This window comes from Squalius cephalus, assembly GCF_949319135.1.
Source record: "Squalius cephalus genome assembly, chromosome: 17".
Classification (NCBI taxonomy): Eukaryota; Metazoa; Chordata; class Actinopteri; order Cypriniformes; family Leuciscidae; genus Squalius; species Squalius cephalus.
In genome coordinates this window covers 6632790-6650839 of record NC_137138.1, presented here as the reverse complement: position 1 = coordinate 6650839, position 18050 = coordinate 6632790, and the positions used below count along the sequence as shown (strand labels likewise).

At 40.6% G+C, this 18050-nt stretch overlaps 1 long non-coding RNA gene across 1 annotated transcript; it reads right to left on the bottom strand.

Annotated features, from left to right (window-relative positions):
* Nucleotides 1-5317: 5317 nt before the first annotated feature.
* On the bottom strand, nt 5318-6161 carry LOC307144956. The gene is made up of 3 exons (XR_013818858.1): nt 6051-6161; nt 5638-5748; nt 5318-5512 (listed from the first exon to the last, which is right to left on the bottom strand). It is a non-coding gene; the product is annotated as an uncharacterized lncRNA (long non-coding RNA).
* Between the last annotated feature and the right edge of the window lie 11889 nt (nt 6162-18050).

Here is an 18050-nt window from a genome sequence, read left to right as displayed (position 1 = left end):
AAAAAAACATAGGTAGTGGACCTCCGTGAAGTTGGCACCCCATAAAACGAAATCATTTCCAAAACTATGCCATTCGTTTGTGCTGCGTTTGTGCTGATTTGTGCCGCAAAAACCAACGTTTGTGCTGGTTTCGTGTTTGAGATATTGAACATTCTTTTTTGGGTTGCGTGACGTCACTCTCCACCCCATGTCCTTCAAATCGCTCCAAACCGGTGTCGTTCGTTTGTGCTCGATTTGTGCTGGTTTGTGCCGTTAGAACAAACACTGTATCTGTTTTCCTTTCGCAGATATAACAAATTTAATTCGGGAGCTGTGACGTCACTCTCCACCCCACCTCATCTAAATCGCTCCAAACCGGTGTCGTTCGTTTGTGCTCGATTTGTGCTGGTTTGTGCCGTTAGAACAAACACTGTATCTGTTTTCCTTTCGCAGATATAACAAATTTAATTCGGGAGCTGTGACGTCACTCTCCACCCCACCTCATCTAAATCGCTCCAAACCGGTGTCGTTCGTTTGTGCTCGATTTGTGCTGGTTTGTGCCGTTAGAACAAACACTGTATCTGTTTTCCTTTCGCAGATATAACAAATTTAATTCGGGAGCTGTGACGTCACTCTCCACCCCACCTCATCTAAATCGCTCCAAACCGGTGTCGTTCGTTTGTGCTCGATTTGTGCTGGTTTGTGCCGTTAGAACAAACACTGTATCTGTTTTCCTTTCGCAGATATAACAAATTTAATTCGGGAGCTGTGACGTCACTCTCCACCCCACCTCATCTAAATCGCTCCAAACCGGTGTCGTTCGTTTGTGCTCGATTTGTGCTGGTTTGTGCCGTTGAAAGAAACAGTGCAACTACGATCTCCTCTTAAACATAAAAAATGTAAATTTGGAGTGCCCTCAGGGCTGAGTGTCCTGAGTGCCAACAGAATGACACATTTTTTAATATTTTAGATTTTATAGATTATAGCCTAATAGATTCATAGATTTCAATATCTAAAAAAACGAAGCAGCACAAACAAAACTTTTTACAGCACAAACAGGCACTGTAAGCTGTTAAAAGTAGGCCTATTCAGAAAACTTAAGACACTACACAATTTTTTAAATACATTTTTTTTTTTTTTGGGGGGGGGTTATTTTAATTTATTTTAATACAAAATTAAGCCTCAGTCACACGTAGCTTACAGCCAGAGTAGTGACAGTATACATTACATATCGTAGTGCATTGGTGATTATATAAAGACCAAATGTCAATAGCACAAATCTAAAATAAAACATTCCCATAGGCCTATCTAAAGAAAAGAACACTGGTAGCTGCGGCCCTGTGCGAGCACAAACGATCCGGACAGGTTTGTAGACGAGATGGATGGAGAGCGCGGCTTGCTTGCGTGACGTTACTACTCCTCCAAAGATTTTGTGATGTCTAAAGAATGAAATCATTTATGGTGGTTATTTCTACGGCACAAAACAGCACAAATCGAGCACAAACAAAAAGCACCGGTTTGGGGCGATTTGGACGGCATGGGGTGGAGAGTGACGTCACTGTCCCGAATCCAATGTGTTATTTCTAAGGAGGGGAAAAAGATACAATGTTCATCGTAACGGCACAAACCGGCACAAATCGAGCACAAACGAGCGGCACAGTTTTGCAACGATTTGGACCATATGGGGTGGACAGTTATGTAACTGTACTTAAAAAGTTTATTTTTTTATGTTTAAGAGGGGATCGTAGTTGCACTGTTTCTTTCAACGGCACAAACCAGCACAAATCGAGCACAAACGAACGACACCGGTTTGGAGCGATTTAGATGATGTGGGGTGGAGAGTGACGTCACAGCTCCCGCATTAAATTTGTTATATCTGCGAAAGGAAAACAGATACAGTGTTTGTTTTAACGGCACAAACCAGCACAAATCGAGCACAAACGAACGACACCAGTTTGGAGCGATTTAGATGAGGTGGGGTGGAGAGTGACGTCACAGCTCCCGAATTAGATTTGTTGTATCTGCGAAAGGAAAACAGATACAGTGTTTGTTTTAACGGCACAAACCAGCACAAACCGAGCACAAACGAATGACACCGGTTTGGAGCGATTTGAAGGACATGGGGTGGAGAGTGACGTCACGCAACCCAAAAAATAATGTTAAATATCTCAAACACGAAACCAGCACAAACGTTGGTTTTTGCGGCACAAATCAGCACAAACCCAGCACAAACGAATGGCATAGTTTTGGAAATGATTTCGTTTTATGGGGTGCCAACTTCACGGAGGTACACAACCTGGCTGTGAATATTTGGGTAGACAGAGAATCGACTTGATTCACGATCCATAGGTTTTCGATTCAAGAACAATTTTTTTCTAATTCAGAACGATTCAATTTGAAATGATTCACAATAAAATTTGATGCCGATTCGATTAACTATTAGATTCTGTGTTTTTTAAAAGTGCATTCACAGGATTATTTAAATGTTTCCTCTAATGTACTAGTCTGGGTGCGAATTAGCCTACACATCGGCCTTCGTGTGGGGCCAAAAAAACTAAAAACTTTTGTCAATTTGTCAATCTTAATGACTCTTATTTTTATAATTTACATAAGGCAAAATGTAAAAAGGCTTTTTAGTTCTAACAAAGTATTGTTAGTTCATGTTAACTATTGTGTAGGAACTTATTACAGTGTTCCAGGTACATAAACATGCACTGCTTCCATTATTATTTTTTATTATTATAAAAAAATATATTTAATGTACTCTCTCATTCACCGCTATAGAACTTGACCCACTATGACGACTTCTGCTTCTGAGAAACCCGTAAATGTGAAAGGGTCTATTGTTAGAGGCCCTGTCCCAAATGCCACACTTCATATGCACTTTCGCTCTTGTGGACTTACAATGGCTGCCGCGTGTCCATTAAGTCCCTGAGACCGTAGAGTGTCCCATTTGTCATTTTAGGTCTCAGAAGGGTGCTCGCGAGCGCCCCCTTTGCGGTCGATATACAGTCAAAGCGGCATTACATCACGAAAGTGCGAACTCGTAGGAAGACCACGAGTGCTTTGGGTGCCATTTGGGACAGGGCCAGAGAGCTGTCATCTGCTCATGTGATGGTTCATCTGCTCATGTGATGGTCCATGTCCCAAATGACACAGGCCCTGTCCCAAATGGCACCCTAAGCACTCGTGGTCTTCCTACGAGTCTGCACTTCAGTGTAGGCTCGGCAAAAGTGCACATCGAGGGCGCATATCGACCACAAAGGGGGCGCTCGCGAGCACCCTTCTGAGGCTTAAAGGGCACCTGTTATGCAAAATTCACTTTTACATGGTGTTTGAACATAAATGTGTGTTGGCAGTGTGTGTTCACAACCACCCTATAGTGATGAAAATCCACACAGTGCTTTTTTTAAATCCCCATAAATCATAAGCACTGTCTCAGAACGAGCTGTTCTCAAAATCTATGCAATGTGATGTAGAATTGCACAAGCCCCGCCCACGACTGTTGACTGACACTGCAGTTTGAGCATAGACCCGCCCTGAGTGAGCTGGACACAGTCCGCCATTGCAGCTGTAGACAAGAACGTTTCCTAAGCGATTGAGGTGTGTTGTTGTTGGATGTAAGAATGAACATATCAGTCTTCATTTACTCCTGTTGTTACTCGAGGATGGATCACTACAACTGCTCTCGTGATCCAGCTTACAGTCTCCGGAGGAGCGACAGGACTAACATTACTGGCAGAAATGAAAGTCAGAGCGCGCACTTTATGACAGCTCATCGAGTCGTTTTACGGATATAAAGTTTACCAGTTTATAAGCACCCACTGACAAGGTGTGTATATATTTGTTTACTGTTGGTTGGTTGTAACGTGTGTTTTGTGTACTTCGCTGTGTATGTTGATGACAATGAAAGGGAGAGAGAGAGAGAGAGAGAGAGAGAGAGTTTTTGGATAAGACTTTAATGCGCACTATGTTTATTAGCTTTTACAGTGATTTTATGGAGTAAAACTAACGTTTCATCTTTTGTGTGATGTACAATAAACTTCATTAAACTCATCAGTATATTTTGGTCATCATTCGGACGGGGTTTGCTACAGCAGGCTTGTATTAATAGTGGATAAAAGCAGATAACAAATTAGTTATAACCGTAATTAAACTAGACTATACCTGTTCTATCTCCATACAGCAAATAATCTCTGGCTCTGTGAGCATTATTGTCTGACTCCGTGTCGAAATGAACAGTGTTACTGAGAGTTTCTGTTTTGATATTATCTGATGAGATTGTCCTGGCTCTGAGCACGAGCTCATGAGGCTCCGCCCTTTGGGCCGGCAGCAGCAGCTCATTTGCATTTAAAGGGATACACACTAAAACGGTGTGTTTTTCTGATCCCCAAAAAATGACAATTTAAACATGCTGTAAAAAATGATCTGTTGGGTATTTTGAGCTAAAACTTCACATACACACTCTGGGGACATCAGAGACTTATTTTACATCTTGTGAAAAGAGGCATAATAGGTGCCCTTTAAAATGACAAATGGGACACCGACACCCTACGGTTTCACGGACTTAAAGGACACGCGCACGTGGAAGCCATTTTAAGTCCACAAGACCGAAAGTGCATATGAAGTGTGCCATTTGGGACAGGGCTGTGCACTTGCGGTCTTGTGGACTGACAGCCGCATACGTGTGTCCATTAAGTCCACAAGACCGTAGGGTGTCCCATTTGTTATAGATTTCAGAAGGGTGCTTGCTTTAGCGCCCCTTGCAGGATTTGTAATCGATGCATCAAGAAAACGCGTGAATCCTTACACCCCTAGTTCACAGAGATTATCGTCCCCTAGCCACTAGACATCAACATTTCAAAACGGTTATGATGTAACAAAGTCTCGTTTACTGAAATCATGTGACTTTGGCAGTTTGATTTGAACCCCGAATCTCTGGTTCAAAACGTTTCGCAAAGGTTTCAAAGCTGCACAAAGCGTGTTTAGAAAGCGTCAGTCACTATCGCCTGCCATCTCATTTGCTGTCTGTGACAGCATCAGAATCGAGGGGAAGCTGATAACTGGTGAATATGCTAATTAGCCCTGCCTCCTTTTCACTAATTTTATGTTTTAAAAATAAACCCAGAAACAAATGCAAAGTTGATTATTATATTTTATTTCAGTGATTGTTACATTTTGTTTAATATTTCATAAAATGTATATATATTTCCTTCAACTAATCAGATTTTGTGTATTGTTTTAAGTTCCCCACACCAGATCAAATCTTGTACAGATAAAAACACGAGCTATATATTCAGTACAGCGTGTCTGATTGTGAATGTGAAGATCTGCTGTGTTCAGTGCATCATGAAGTAGGAGAGCAGAGAACAGCAGAGGAACAGGAAGCTCTGGGTGACACTCTGAGCCCCGTTACACAGGTTCCCCTCACAACATGTGACTTTCCCAATGCCAAGACTAGCTGATGTTCCGGCATCACAAAATGATTTAGAGACACAGCCTTTTACAACCTCTGTCTGACTTGCCACAGTCACTGATGAAAAAAAAAAATGGATTCATGAATGAAAGCTGAGGTGTCTAAGCGGGTTATATATGAAAACTGTATCAAATGCATAAGATTAAAAAAGATTTTTTTTTAAATCACTTCATCCTTCTCACCTGTTGATGCACCGCAGCGGTCTTGAATCCCTGAACAGCTCAATTCTTTTGAGCAGTTCTTCTGTTCATCACAATAGTAACATTTGTTTCCATTCGGGGCATTAGAGGGATCTACAGGAAGAAGAAGAAAAACAAGCTATCTTTACCTTGTTCTGGTCTAATTGTGCACACAACTTACTGTACGTGCTCATTGTTCAAATGAAAAGTTCATAATCTCATAATCTTTTGTAAAATTGCAATAACTGGCTTCTATGTTTAGATGTCTTTGGCCCGTGTTGCATTCATATTTCAGTCGAGCCTCACCAGAGTTGGTTTGGTGTGGTTTATTTGAGCGGTCCAATAGAAAGTCCCACGACAAGTATTTCTTGATAAATGTTTTATGACTGTAAACTGTTAACTGTAAAGTACAATACCTGGAGCATCTTGAACATTACACAGGTCTGTGTTACAGCAGGAAGAAGAGAACTTTAAACTGCCGATGTTGAAGGACCCAGTTAAACAGTCACTTGCTGGAACACACTTTTTACTTGTCGAAGTAATGGTTGGATCTGCAAAAACTTTGTAATATAATATGACCATTACATCATTTTTTTCTCATTTGATTTTTTTTTTTAAATTTACAAATTATATTATGGAATAATGATTTTAGGAAAAACTTAATTAATTTCAGTATATGTTATATAGAACATTTTATGCATGCAGTTGTAAATTCTGTCCAGAAAAGTAGTAGCCGTTCTGTGACGACTGACAAGTTCAACATATATTTACATTTTGCAGCACCAATAAATTATAGCAAATTATATAATCTGTTTGAAACATTTGTTTACTTTATACATTTTTGTGTATTGCTTTATTGTATTTAAATGTTCTGTGTTTTGTTATAAGAAATACATTTATTAAACCTCCTATAGTATGACTATGACAACACTTTTTTGCAACTTATTCAATATCATGATAATACCATATACTGTGATAAAAGCTTCAGCAATTATCACAACATGAAAATTTTATACGGTCACATGTCTAAATCCATACTGGACTTACCAGCTTCTGTTATACTGAGGCAGTTATTTCCACTGGAGCAGTTCGTCAGTGAACAAGAGCCCGACTGACACTGAAAACAGCTGAGAGAGTGTCCTTTAGTAGAGAGAGAGAGAGAGAGAGAGAGAGAGAGAGAGAGACATCAATGATCTGTATTTGTATTCAATAATATTAAAAACAAACATAATTTGTCTCTGTACCTGCAGTGAACAGAATGAAGAGAAGAAAAACTGAGATTTGCAGATCCATCTTTGATCAGGAGGAGAATGTAATAACTTACCTGCTTCAGCACCCATTTTATAGTTCCTCAAAAGAGGAGGATCATCATGAGAAAATGAAAGTTTAACACAAAGACAATGAAGGAAAAACTGTAGATATGAAATTATTTACTTTCAATATTACTACTTGGACCCAATTCCATTCATGGTAGTACTTTATTTTACTTTCCTGTTCTCCATGTACATACTATTTACTTAGTATAGTAATTACAATAAGTGGGTAATAGGTACTAACCCTGAACCTACCTCTAGATTAACCCTAACCCATGTAGTTACCTTATATTACCTAGTTACTTTAAAAGTGCACGTACTGTAAAATAAAGTGCAACCCATATTATATTTTGTGTTCTGCAGATGAAAGTTATACGCATTTGGAACAACATGAGGGTGTGTAAATGATGACAGAAATTTTGGAGTAAACTATCCCTTTAAAGGCCTCTTCACAATAAAATTTGAAAACTATAACAATTTAGTCCTGTAAATTGTTCTAAATATAAACTATAACAAAAAGAAAATACATCATTGGAATCAAGTTCAGAATGATTTTTTCCAACTGATGAATGATAAATAATCATTAAGACAGCCAATCAGAATCCATCCTGCTTTAAGACTGAGCTTGAGCATTTCAAACAGCAGAGGACATAAGCGTGCGCTTAGAAAAAAAATTTGTTCGCTGTTGTGGACATTAATATAGTAATCTTTAGTTATCGTTTCTGGTGTGAAAGGGCCTTAAGGAACTTATGTGTTCACAATGTGACAAGAACAATGTAAAACTTAAAATAATGATTTCCTTTGGAAATGATAAATGGACCAGAATGTTCAGTATGTGCTGGTGTTGATTTCCTTAAACTACTGTGCTCAAAGTTCCATATGTTTTATATATTTTTGTTTTATATTAAGATCTTTAGTTAGAAAGAAAAGCACATTTCGTTTTCAGACGGTGAACAGCAAAGTTGATCCTCCAGTAGACCAAGCCTTAAACCAGTTAAAAACTGCCTGAACAAGGAAACATACAATCCAGACAGGGCAGACGAGGCTTGATTTGGGGTTTTTTTTCAGTAGAGGGTATTTGTGCTTGCCAAATCTTTGGAACTGACTTTCACACACATAATAATGTTTAATAATGTTATTGAGAAACCAGTCTACGAATAGTTCATATTCTCTTTTTACTCAAAGTTTGTCTCGCAACTGTAACACATTAAATAATACAATGCATTTAAGCATTAAAATGATTCAACACTTTTTGACATAACATGGAAGTATTATTTTGGGGTATTTGCAGTTTACTCAAGTCTGAGTTCAATTTAAACTGAACTCTTAATTACCTAATTACATATTCAAAGAATTCTTTTTTTTTTTTTTTTTACACCTGACAGACTTGATGAATCAGTCTAAAAATGTTCCAGCCAGGGGCGATGTTGATGTCGAAGCCATGTTAAGCAAGCCAGAGGCGAAAGTGGCAAGGAACTAAAACTCCATCAGGAGACAGAATGGAGAAAATAAAACGTGTGAGAAACCAGGCTGAGTCATACATACATAGCGAGAGCATTTAGCCCAGCGCACAGCATTGGTTTGGATGTTCAACAAGTTCTTGTAGACCAACCCAAAGAACAGCCTGAGGCTGGATTTCTGAAAATCTTCTTAATAGGAAGAAGTTTGAGAATGCAAAATATTCATTTCTTTTTTCCCCAAGGTAGAAAATGAGAAGGAAATAGCGGTTTAGAAGAATTTTATACTTAAGAATGTTTTGTGAATCCGGCCCCAGGTGCTGCTGATGAAAATCTCAACGCGGCTACTTTCATGGCCCACAGAATATTTTGTTGTATGAATATCTGAACAAACACAATCAAAAGAAAGAAGAGCCTCTGCTTTTAAACAACAACAACAAAACATTTTATTCTAGCTTTATGCATTTTTTTTATCAACACTGTGGGTATATCTCATAAAAAAAGCTACATTATTAACAAAAAGCTGAGAAAATCACATCCAGGTGTTGTGCTGAATTCTGAAATTCGCCAGATTATCACTAGGTTTTCGGATTATTAAATTTACTAAATTTACTATTACTAAATTTAGGATTTGGGGTGGGATTAGGATTAGGCAATCAGATAGCGGCTTCAATGAGGGGGCTAATAATTAGTCAGGGAGTCGAAATTTGGCACTCTTGTTGGGATTCAAAACATAGCTCAAGTCCATCAACACCCCCAAAGCTTGCACATTCCCATTCCTCTTTATGGGTTTGACATTTCATCCGGTAAGGTTAGTGTGTCACAGTGAGGCTCTTTGATTAGAGAATCTTATTATGAAAAGGACTCTTATTTTGACACTGGACTGTGAACATACATGCATACATGAACTTCTCATTGTAACATCATAACATATTGTTCACATCAAAACATCTGTTTACACTGGTCTTCAAATTTGCTGATCATGTATATTGTTTAATGTCGATCCTGTCCCCATCATGCCAAATTCGTTCCTCTACTTATGTTGATTTATGTATTGTATTACGTGTTGTTTTAAAGTGCCCCATTGTGTTTTTTTGAATATTACCTTTCATGCAGTGTGTAATATAGCTCTCTGTGAATGTAAACAATCTGCAAAGTTGTTAAGTCAAAAGTGCACGATAAATAAAGTTATTGTCTCCCAAAAGAAAGAGTTGACTCTGCATGAACACCGTCACCAAAACGAGTCGTCTGTGATTCGAATCCCACTGCGTTGCAGTTCTACATCTACATTCTAATGCTCAGCTAACGTATGTGCTGTTAATGATACAGTTCCGCATGTGCACAGAAGGAAATTAGAAACATACACCGGTGTGTTGATGGACATATACTTGTTAATAGGGCTGTGACTTTTGTGAAAAAATCCTGTTTGATTTTTTAGACATAATTGTTTATTGAATCGATTGTAAAATCATTTCCATTTTAAATGCCAAATATAGGCAAATCCACGGACAACTAACAGGCATTAGGACGAATGTAAAGAGGGCGCTTGAGACGCGCACTAGTCAGAAATATTTCGGATGATTTATTGCCGTGAAGTTTCGTGCGCAATGGCAAACAGGAGTGCAACATTCTCGAAAAACAATAAGCAGAGTGGACTGCCATAACATCAATGAAAAACATCACTGCAGGCTTCAATATGGCTGTGTTTACGATTAGAAATGTCAAACAAATTTCGCCTACGTAGGCGATTGTAGACCTTAGCCCGAATCTGTATCTGTATGCATGAGACTGTCTGAATACCAGCAGAATTCACATTTTTGTAGTAAAAAGAGACACATTATCCAGAAGTATAATTTGCTGTTATGTGTGTTTGTGTAACGGTCACCAGCTGGAGTGCCCTTGAGAGCCCCCAGAGGGCACTCCACATAAGACTATTATCACTCACAAACTACATTTCTCATAACTCACTGCCCGGACTCATCATCACTTATCACTGATCACATTCACCTGTACCTCATTTACTGATTGCATTCACCTGTGTCTCATCATCCTGTTAGTCTCAGTCTATTTATACCATGTTCATTCATTCACTCACCGTGAAGTCTTGTTGTACTGTTAGTCTGCATTTCTGAGCGGTTTTCCCATGTTTGTTTTCTGTTTTTGACCCTGGACTGTTAACCGTTTCTGACTCTGTTCTGCCTGCCCCTATCTGGATTGTTTATTGGACTCTGTTTATTTCTGCCTGCCTTGACCACTGTCTGTTTACTAGGGATGGGTAAATGAAGCCTCATTAATCACTGAGGCTTTCCCCTGACTGTTCCGGGAAAAGATTCAAAGCTTCGAGAGTGTAGAGAACAGCGCCGATAACAGCGCCATCTGGTGCTTATTTAAAATAAAGCAGCCAGAAGCCTGTGTTAGAAGCTCTGGCAGATGAAGCAACCACAACACACTCCATAGTTTCAAAGTTATGTGCACAAATAAAAGCCTTACATGTTTGTGTTTGATTTGTTCATTAAATAAATCCAGTTTCCCATTAAAGTATGTCAATAAAATATAATAGCTTATAAGCTTATATGATTCAATAAGATTTAATGTAGGCCTACTATCACTCTCTCTCTCCACACACACACACACACACAATGAATAAGGACATTGTCTGATAGGATCATCTGTTATTAAATGTAAATATCAATAATTGTACCAGACTGAGGCAACAATGACTCGTGAAATACGATCTGAAGTTTGAGCCTTCTGACACCCAAAGCGAAACGCGCACGTGACTGGACAGAAAGTGAGTCTTCGTTTGTCATCGATCACGTGACTCTAGTAAACCAATACACGCCTCGATACGGGGCTTCACTACAAATTGTGTCGCTTGTCTGATACGCGCATCGAAGCTTCAGTGTCATATGTAACATCACTACTGTTTACTGGATTACGAGTTTGGATTACCCTTATTTAATAAAGCTGCATTTGGATCGATCTTCCTGTCTCGGAGCATTCATAACAGAAGACTTCGCCACACCCAGATCCAGCAGCGATGCCAACAGATACAGCTGTACAAATCCTGCGTCTCCGTCAGGGGAGTCGGCCGATTGAGAGGTATGTCGAGGAGTTTATTGAAATGGCACATTTCACCTCAATGAACACAGATTGCCTTAAGATCTTTTTTCGGGGAGGGCTATCTGAACCGCTCAGTTCGTTCATGCCCTTGCATGATCCTCACGAGACTTTGGAGCACTATATTGATCTGGCCCTTTTGTTAAGCGGATCATCGTTTACTGTGGGCGGGGTAGAGGAAGAGCTCCGTGAGCAAGCAGTATCCCCTCAGCCCGAGCTTCTCCTCGCCAGTCCAGCCGAGCCTGCACTTCACGCCAGTCCAGCCGAGCCTGCACTTCACGCCAGTCCAGCCGAGCCCGCACTTCACACCAGATCTGCCGAAGCCAAGGCAGTATGCGTCATGCCCGCCGCCCCTGAGACTGAGAGCGTCATGCCCGCCGCGCCTGAGACAGCAAGCGAAATGCCCGCCAAGCTAGAGCCTTCACCGCTGGTCCCGTCCAGCACAGAGCCCTCTTCACCGCTGGTCCCGTCCAGCACAGAGCCCTCTTCACCGCTGGTCCCGTCCAGCACAGAGCCTTCACCGCTGGTCCCGTCCAGCACAGAGCCCTCTTCATCGCTGGTTCCGTCCAGCTCAGAGCCCTCTTCGCCGCTGGTCCTGTCCAGCCCAGAGCCCTCTTCGCCGCTGGTCCTGCCCAGCCCAGAGCCCTCTTCACCGCCGGTCCTGTCCAGCTCAGAGCCCTCTTCGCCGCTGATCCTACCCAGCTCAAAGCCCTCGCCGCCGCTGGTCCCGTCAAGCTCAGAGCGCGCTGATCCTGATCCAGAGACTGAGCTTCACGTCACTTCTGCCGACCCAGAGACTGAGCTTCACGTCACGTCACTTCTGCCGACCCAGAGACTGAGCTTCACGTCACGTCCGCCCTTCCAGAGTCTCGTCCTGCCGAGACTGAATCTGTTCCTGAGCCTGAATCTGATCCTGATACTGAGCCTGAATCTGTTCCTCTTCCTCTTTCTGCGCCTGTGTCTTCGGACAAGATGGCCGACTCCACTCCTGTGTCTTCGGACAAGATGGCCGACTCCACGCCTGTGTCTTCGGACAAGATGGCCGACTCGACGCCTGTGTCTTCGGACAAGATGGCCACCGCCGAGCCAGTGTCTCAGGACAAGATGGCCTCCGCCGAGCCTGTGCCTCAGGACAAGACGGTCGCCGCCGAGCCAGTGTCTCAGGACAAGATGGTCTCCGCCGAGCCAGTGTCTTCGGACAAGATGGCCGCCGCTGAGCCGGTGTCTGTTCCTGAGCCGGTGTCTGTTCCTCAGCCGGTGTCTGTTCCTGTCCCTGTGTCTGTTCCTGAGCCGGTGTCTGTTCCTGTGCCATGGCCGCCTGAAGGGTCGTCTCCTCCCTGGCCGCCCGAAGGGTCGTCTCCTCCCTGGCCCCCTGAAGGGTCGTCTCCTCCCTGGCCGCCTGAAGGGTCGTCTCAGCCCTGGCCGCCTGCACTGCCTGCTCTGCCCTGGCCGCCTGCACTGCCTGCTCCACCCTGGCCGCCTGCACTGCCTGCTCCGCCCTGGCCGCCTGCACAGCCGGATCCGCCCTGGCCTTCCGCCCTGCCGCAGTCTTCAGGTCCTCTTCCGCTGCACAGGCCTGGCCCTCCATCCCGCCCCCGGGTCTGCCTCCGCTCCACCTCCCTCCTGGACAGTTTTAGGAGCGTCTGGAATCCGCTCCTTAAAGGGGGGCTATGTAACGGTCACCAGCTGGAGTGCCCTTGAGAGCCACCAGAGGGCACTCCACATAAGACTATTATCACTCACAAACTACATTTCCCATAACTCACTGCCCGGACTCATCATCACTTATCACTGATCACATTCACCTGTACCTCATTTACTGATTGCATTCACCTGTGTCTCATCATCCTGTTAGTCTCAGTCTATTTTCAGTCTTGTTGTACTGTTAGTCTGCATTTCTGAGCATTTTTCCCATGTTTATTTTCTGTTTTTGACCCTGGACTGTTTACCGTTTCTGACTCTGTTCTGCCTGCCCCTATCTGGATTGTTTATTGGACTCTGTTTATTGCTGCCTGCCTTGACCACTGTCTGTTTACTGGATTACGAGTTTGGATTACCCTTATTTAATAAAGCTGCATTTGGATCGATCTTCCTGTCTCGGAGCATTCATAACAGTTTGTCAGAGCCTGCAGTTGCTGTGTGACGCACGTTCACTGCGGGCGTATCGTGACGAGCTGGATGCGCTCCGAGAGAAGGCCGTTAAAATCGATTCCCTATTTTCGTTTTCAAAACTTGTGTTGGTTGGTCCGATCGATTGTTCAATCGATTTTCGAACGTAAAGTGACAGCTCTACTTGTTAATGCTGATGGTGAGGAATTACAGTTAAAACATCTCATAATGTACCTCAAACTGAGTAGCGTATCACTGAGAAATGTCCTGCTCAAGTCGTCCTTGCGATGAAGGTTCGGGTTCAATAACTAGTTCTTCTTGTTACATCATCAGACCTGCGCTCGGATTGACATGGTCAATTTGACTCCATTGTTACTGTCTTTACAGTGTGTACAATTGCTGAGCTTTAGGACGCCTCAGGAGCTGAAATTCAGTTACGGTAAATTCAGTTGGGTGTTTAGCTTCCGACACGCGCTGTAATCGGTAGACCAATCACAACAGACCTGGCCATCTGGCCAATCAGAGCAGAGTAGGCTCATGGAAAGCAAAGATTTAGAGAGATTGATTCATCTGTCAAGTCGTTTGAGAATCGTTGAAAAATATGGTGATGTGCAATGAGAAAATTAAAGTGTTTTTTTGACCTCTGATGCATGTAAACCTGTTGTCAGAGACCTGAGACCTCCAAAATGAAATCAGGACCCTTTGAAATATCATAATGAGGCCCTTTAAGAAGTAAAATATTCTTGCAGCAGATCTTCGTTTGTATGTGTGACGAAGGGATTCCTGACGCTGATTTGACTCCTTTACACATTTTTTAAGCTCTTCATGAGTCCTCAGCTCCATCGTATACCATCAATTGTTCGTCAAGTCACCTTTATTTATATAGCGTTTTTTACAATACAGATCATTTCAAAGCAACTTTACAGTGATAACAGGAAAACACAGTAGCTCTAGAAGAAAATACTGTCATTGCTCAGCTGAAGTTAGTTCAGTGTTGATTCATCTCCATTGTAAAAATCATTAGTTATTAATTTAATTATTTTATCTATACAGCAGCTCTGGAGAAAACTCAGTTCAGTTCTCATACAATGTTGTAAAAGCAGGCAGATCAGTAATATTTTTGAATATTAACCCGTTCAGACCTGAATTATGTTTTAGGTTTCTGAAAAATATAAAAGTACATTTTCCCAGCTCATGAGGCTTCTATAAATGAGACCAAATAAAAAAATTAAAAAAAATGTTTTGCTTTAATTGTAATTTTTTTTGTCCATTTCAATGGACGTCACGTCAAAACAGGTGTACTTCACAAAAATGTACCAACATAAAATTAAATAATAAACATAAAAATTGTTAGTATATACTTAAAGCTTTTTCTCAAGGTCAAAAACCTTTCAACATTATACCATTTCAACTTTAATTTTGAGGTTTTTGTTTTACAGACTGCACATTGTTTGTAATAAACTAAATATCTTAGAATCAATCAATATGGTCATGTTAGAGTCATTTTCTTTGCAAATCTTTCTTTTTTAGATCAAAAACTTGAACATTACAACATTTCAACTTTAATTGTAAGGTTTTTGCTTTATAGATCGCACATTTGTTTATTCATAACAAAATAAACCTAGGAATCAATCAACGAATTCACGTTAGAGTAATTTACTGTGTGCATCCTTGAAACAATTTCTCTGTTAGCGATTTTCTTGTATTTCTACAGTACATTACTGGCAGCACAGTTGCCATGCATGATGCATGTATTTTGACTTCACAGTACAGTTCACATTCACTTTACAGTACACAAGATCAGTACTGTAAACTACCAAATAGTACTTTACTGTATTTGTACTGTATTTTGTAATTTGATCTGCTTTTGCTGTAATTAATTATACGGTGTTGTAATATCTATATTGAGAAATTACTGATAAATGTTATTATAATTTTCAAAATAATTACTAATAATGATAATATTATATCACAATAATATAATATGTAGTTATTAGGAAATATAGGCTATAGTAGGAAAAAATATGGAAATCAATGGCTATACTGTCAACTGTCTAGTTACCGACATTCTTCAAAATATCTTCTTTTGTGTTCAGCAGAATAAAGAAACTCATACAGATTTGGAACAACATGAGGATGAGTAAGTGATGACAAATATCATTTTTGGGTGTACTATACCCATAAAGGGATAGTTCACCCAAAAATTTAAATTGGCCCATGATTTACTCACCCTCAATCCATCCTAGGTGTATATGACATCGTTCTTCTTTCAGACGAATACAATTGTAGTTATATTAAAAAATGTCCTGGCTTCCAAGCTTTATAATGGCAGTGAATGGTTGTTTCTGTTTTGAAAGTCCATAAAAGTGCATCCATCCATGATAAAAGTGCTCCATGGCTCTTGGGGGTTAATAAAGGCCTATTGAAGCGAAGCGATGCGTTCGTGTAAGAAAAAAGAATTCATTTTCAAGTTACGCTTTCGATTTATGTCAAATCCTATGTTTCGTTTGGCCGGAAGCTAGTCATTTTACTTTATAAAGTTTTAAATACGGATATTTTTCTTACATCTCCATCTTCCTCATCATCACTCCACATAAAGTCAACATCTGAGATACTTCCATCAGCTATATGTTCAAGCACTTCAAGAACTATATATTCTGCATATGAAAAAGTAAAAAAAAAATGTATCGGTACTGTGATAAAGATTTTTATATAAGAAATTTCAATCAGCATTACTGGACTTCAATTACTGGAATGTGATTTCAGTAACAGGCTTTTGAACCCACTGTCCATTCTAATGGACAGACACATTTGAAAAAATCCTGATTTAAAATGTGAAATTCTACAATCGATTTTTAACTTTAATTAATAAGTTCAATCTTTCTATTTTACATACAAACTATGAAATACTGGCAAACATATCAAAAAAAGTAAATAAAACCACAGAAAATGTTGCTTGCTTCTGTGTTTGGAGTGAAGTGCTGACATGCTTCTCTTCAAAGTAGTGTTTTTTTCTATAATTACTACATGCAGAGCTTTACTACCATTTGATTGGATGACAAGCGTCCAATCTAATGGACTGCAGGCTTTAAACTAGGTGAAGTAAAAAAAAGGGGGGTTGACATGTGATGTCCATTGTAATGGACGCAGGGTCTGAATGGGTTAAGTGTCCCTGACTAAGCAAGCCAGAGGCGACAGTGGCAAGGAAAAAAAACCTTGGGAGAAACCAGGCTGAGTCATACATCCAAGTAAAGTCAAGTCATCTTCATTTATATAGCGCTTTTAACAATGTAGATGGTTCCAAAGCAGCTTTACACTAATAATAGGAAATTAAAGTAACAGAGATTGTTTTGGCTTTATAGCAGCTCTAGTTATTGTCCAGCTAAAGTTAGTTTGATTGATTCACTTCCGTCGCAACAATCATTAGTTAATAACTTAGGGGCCGCTAACACGACACCGTTTTAAGTTCTTTCTGCGCAAACTTCAAAAACGCGAACCAGTGAGAACGCCTATGGCGTGGACATGCACATTACGAGTTCAGTCTATAGGTATGCGCGTTTGAATATAGTCCTTCCGTACAAATCACCCCTCAACATACTACTTGTCTGGCCTTAAAATTTATAATACAGAATTTTTTCCGCTGCCTTCCACCTAGCCACGCGAACCGGAATTATCCCGACAACGCTTTATCTGTAGATAGGTAAAGTCAAGTCAAGTATATTTGTATAGCGCTTTTCACTATACAGATTGTATCAAAGCAGCTTCACAGTATTAAATTAAAATAATACAACAAGGTTTGTTTCTAGTGGAATTTATTGATTGATAAAATTAAAATTAAATATCCCCAAAATATCCCCAAGGGAGGGGAGGGAGGCCTTCACAGGGGAGAGACTATAGGTGACATTTCACGACTGTGCTGTCGTCGTGTCCAGGTGCAGGTCCTTCATCAGATCTGAATATGGCCTGGATCCGGCGGACTGCGGTAAACCTCAGGATAAACAGAGAGACTAATATTAGCGTAGATGCCATTCTTCTTATGATGTAACGAGTACATAAGGATTTATGGGAAGTGTTCCCGGTTCCGGCTGACCTAATCTATGCAGCCTAACATTGAATTATAGAAGTCTATAATGTATTATGTGTATGCTAGGTCAAAGATATGTGTCTTTAGTCTAGCTTTGAACTGACAGAGTGTGTCTGCTTTCCGGACAATGTTAGGAAGACTATTCCAAAGTTTTGGTGCTAAATAGGAGAAGAATTTACCGCCAACGGTCGATATTGAGATCGCAATAGACGTGAAGGACTATAATGCGTTAAGAGCTCGCTCAAGTACTGCGGAGCTAAAGCATTTAGTGCTTTGTAAATAATCAGCAATATTTTAAAATGTATACAATGTTTAATAGGGAGCAAATGCAGT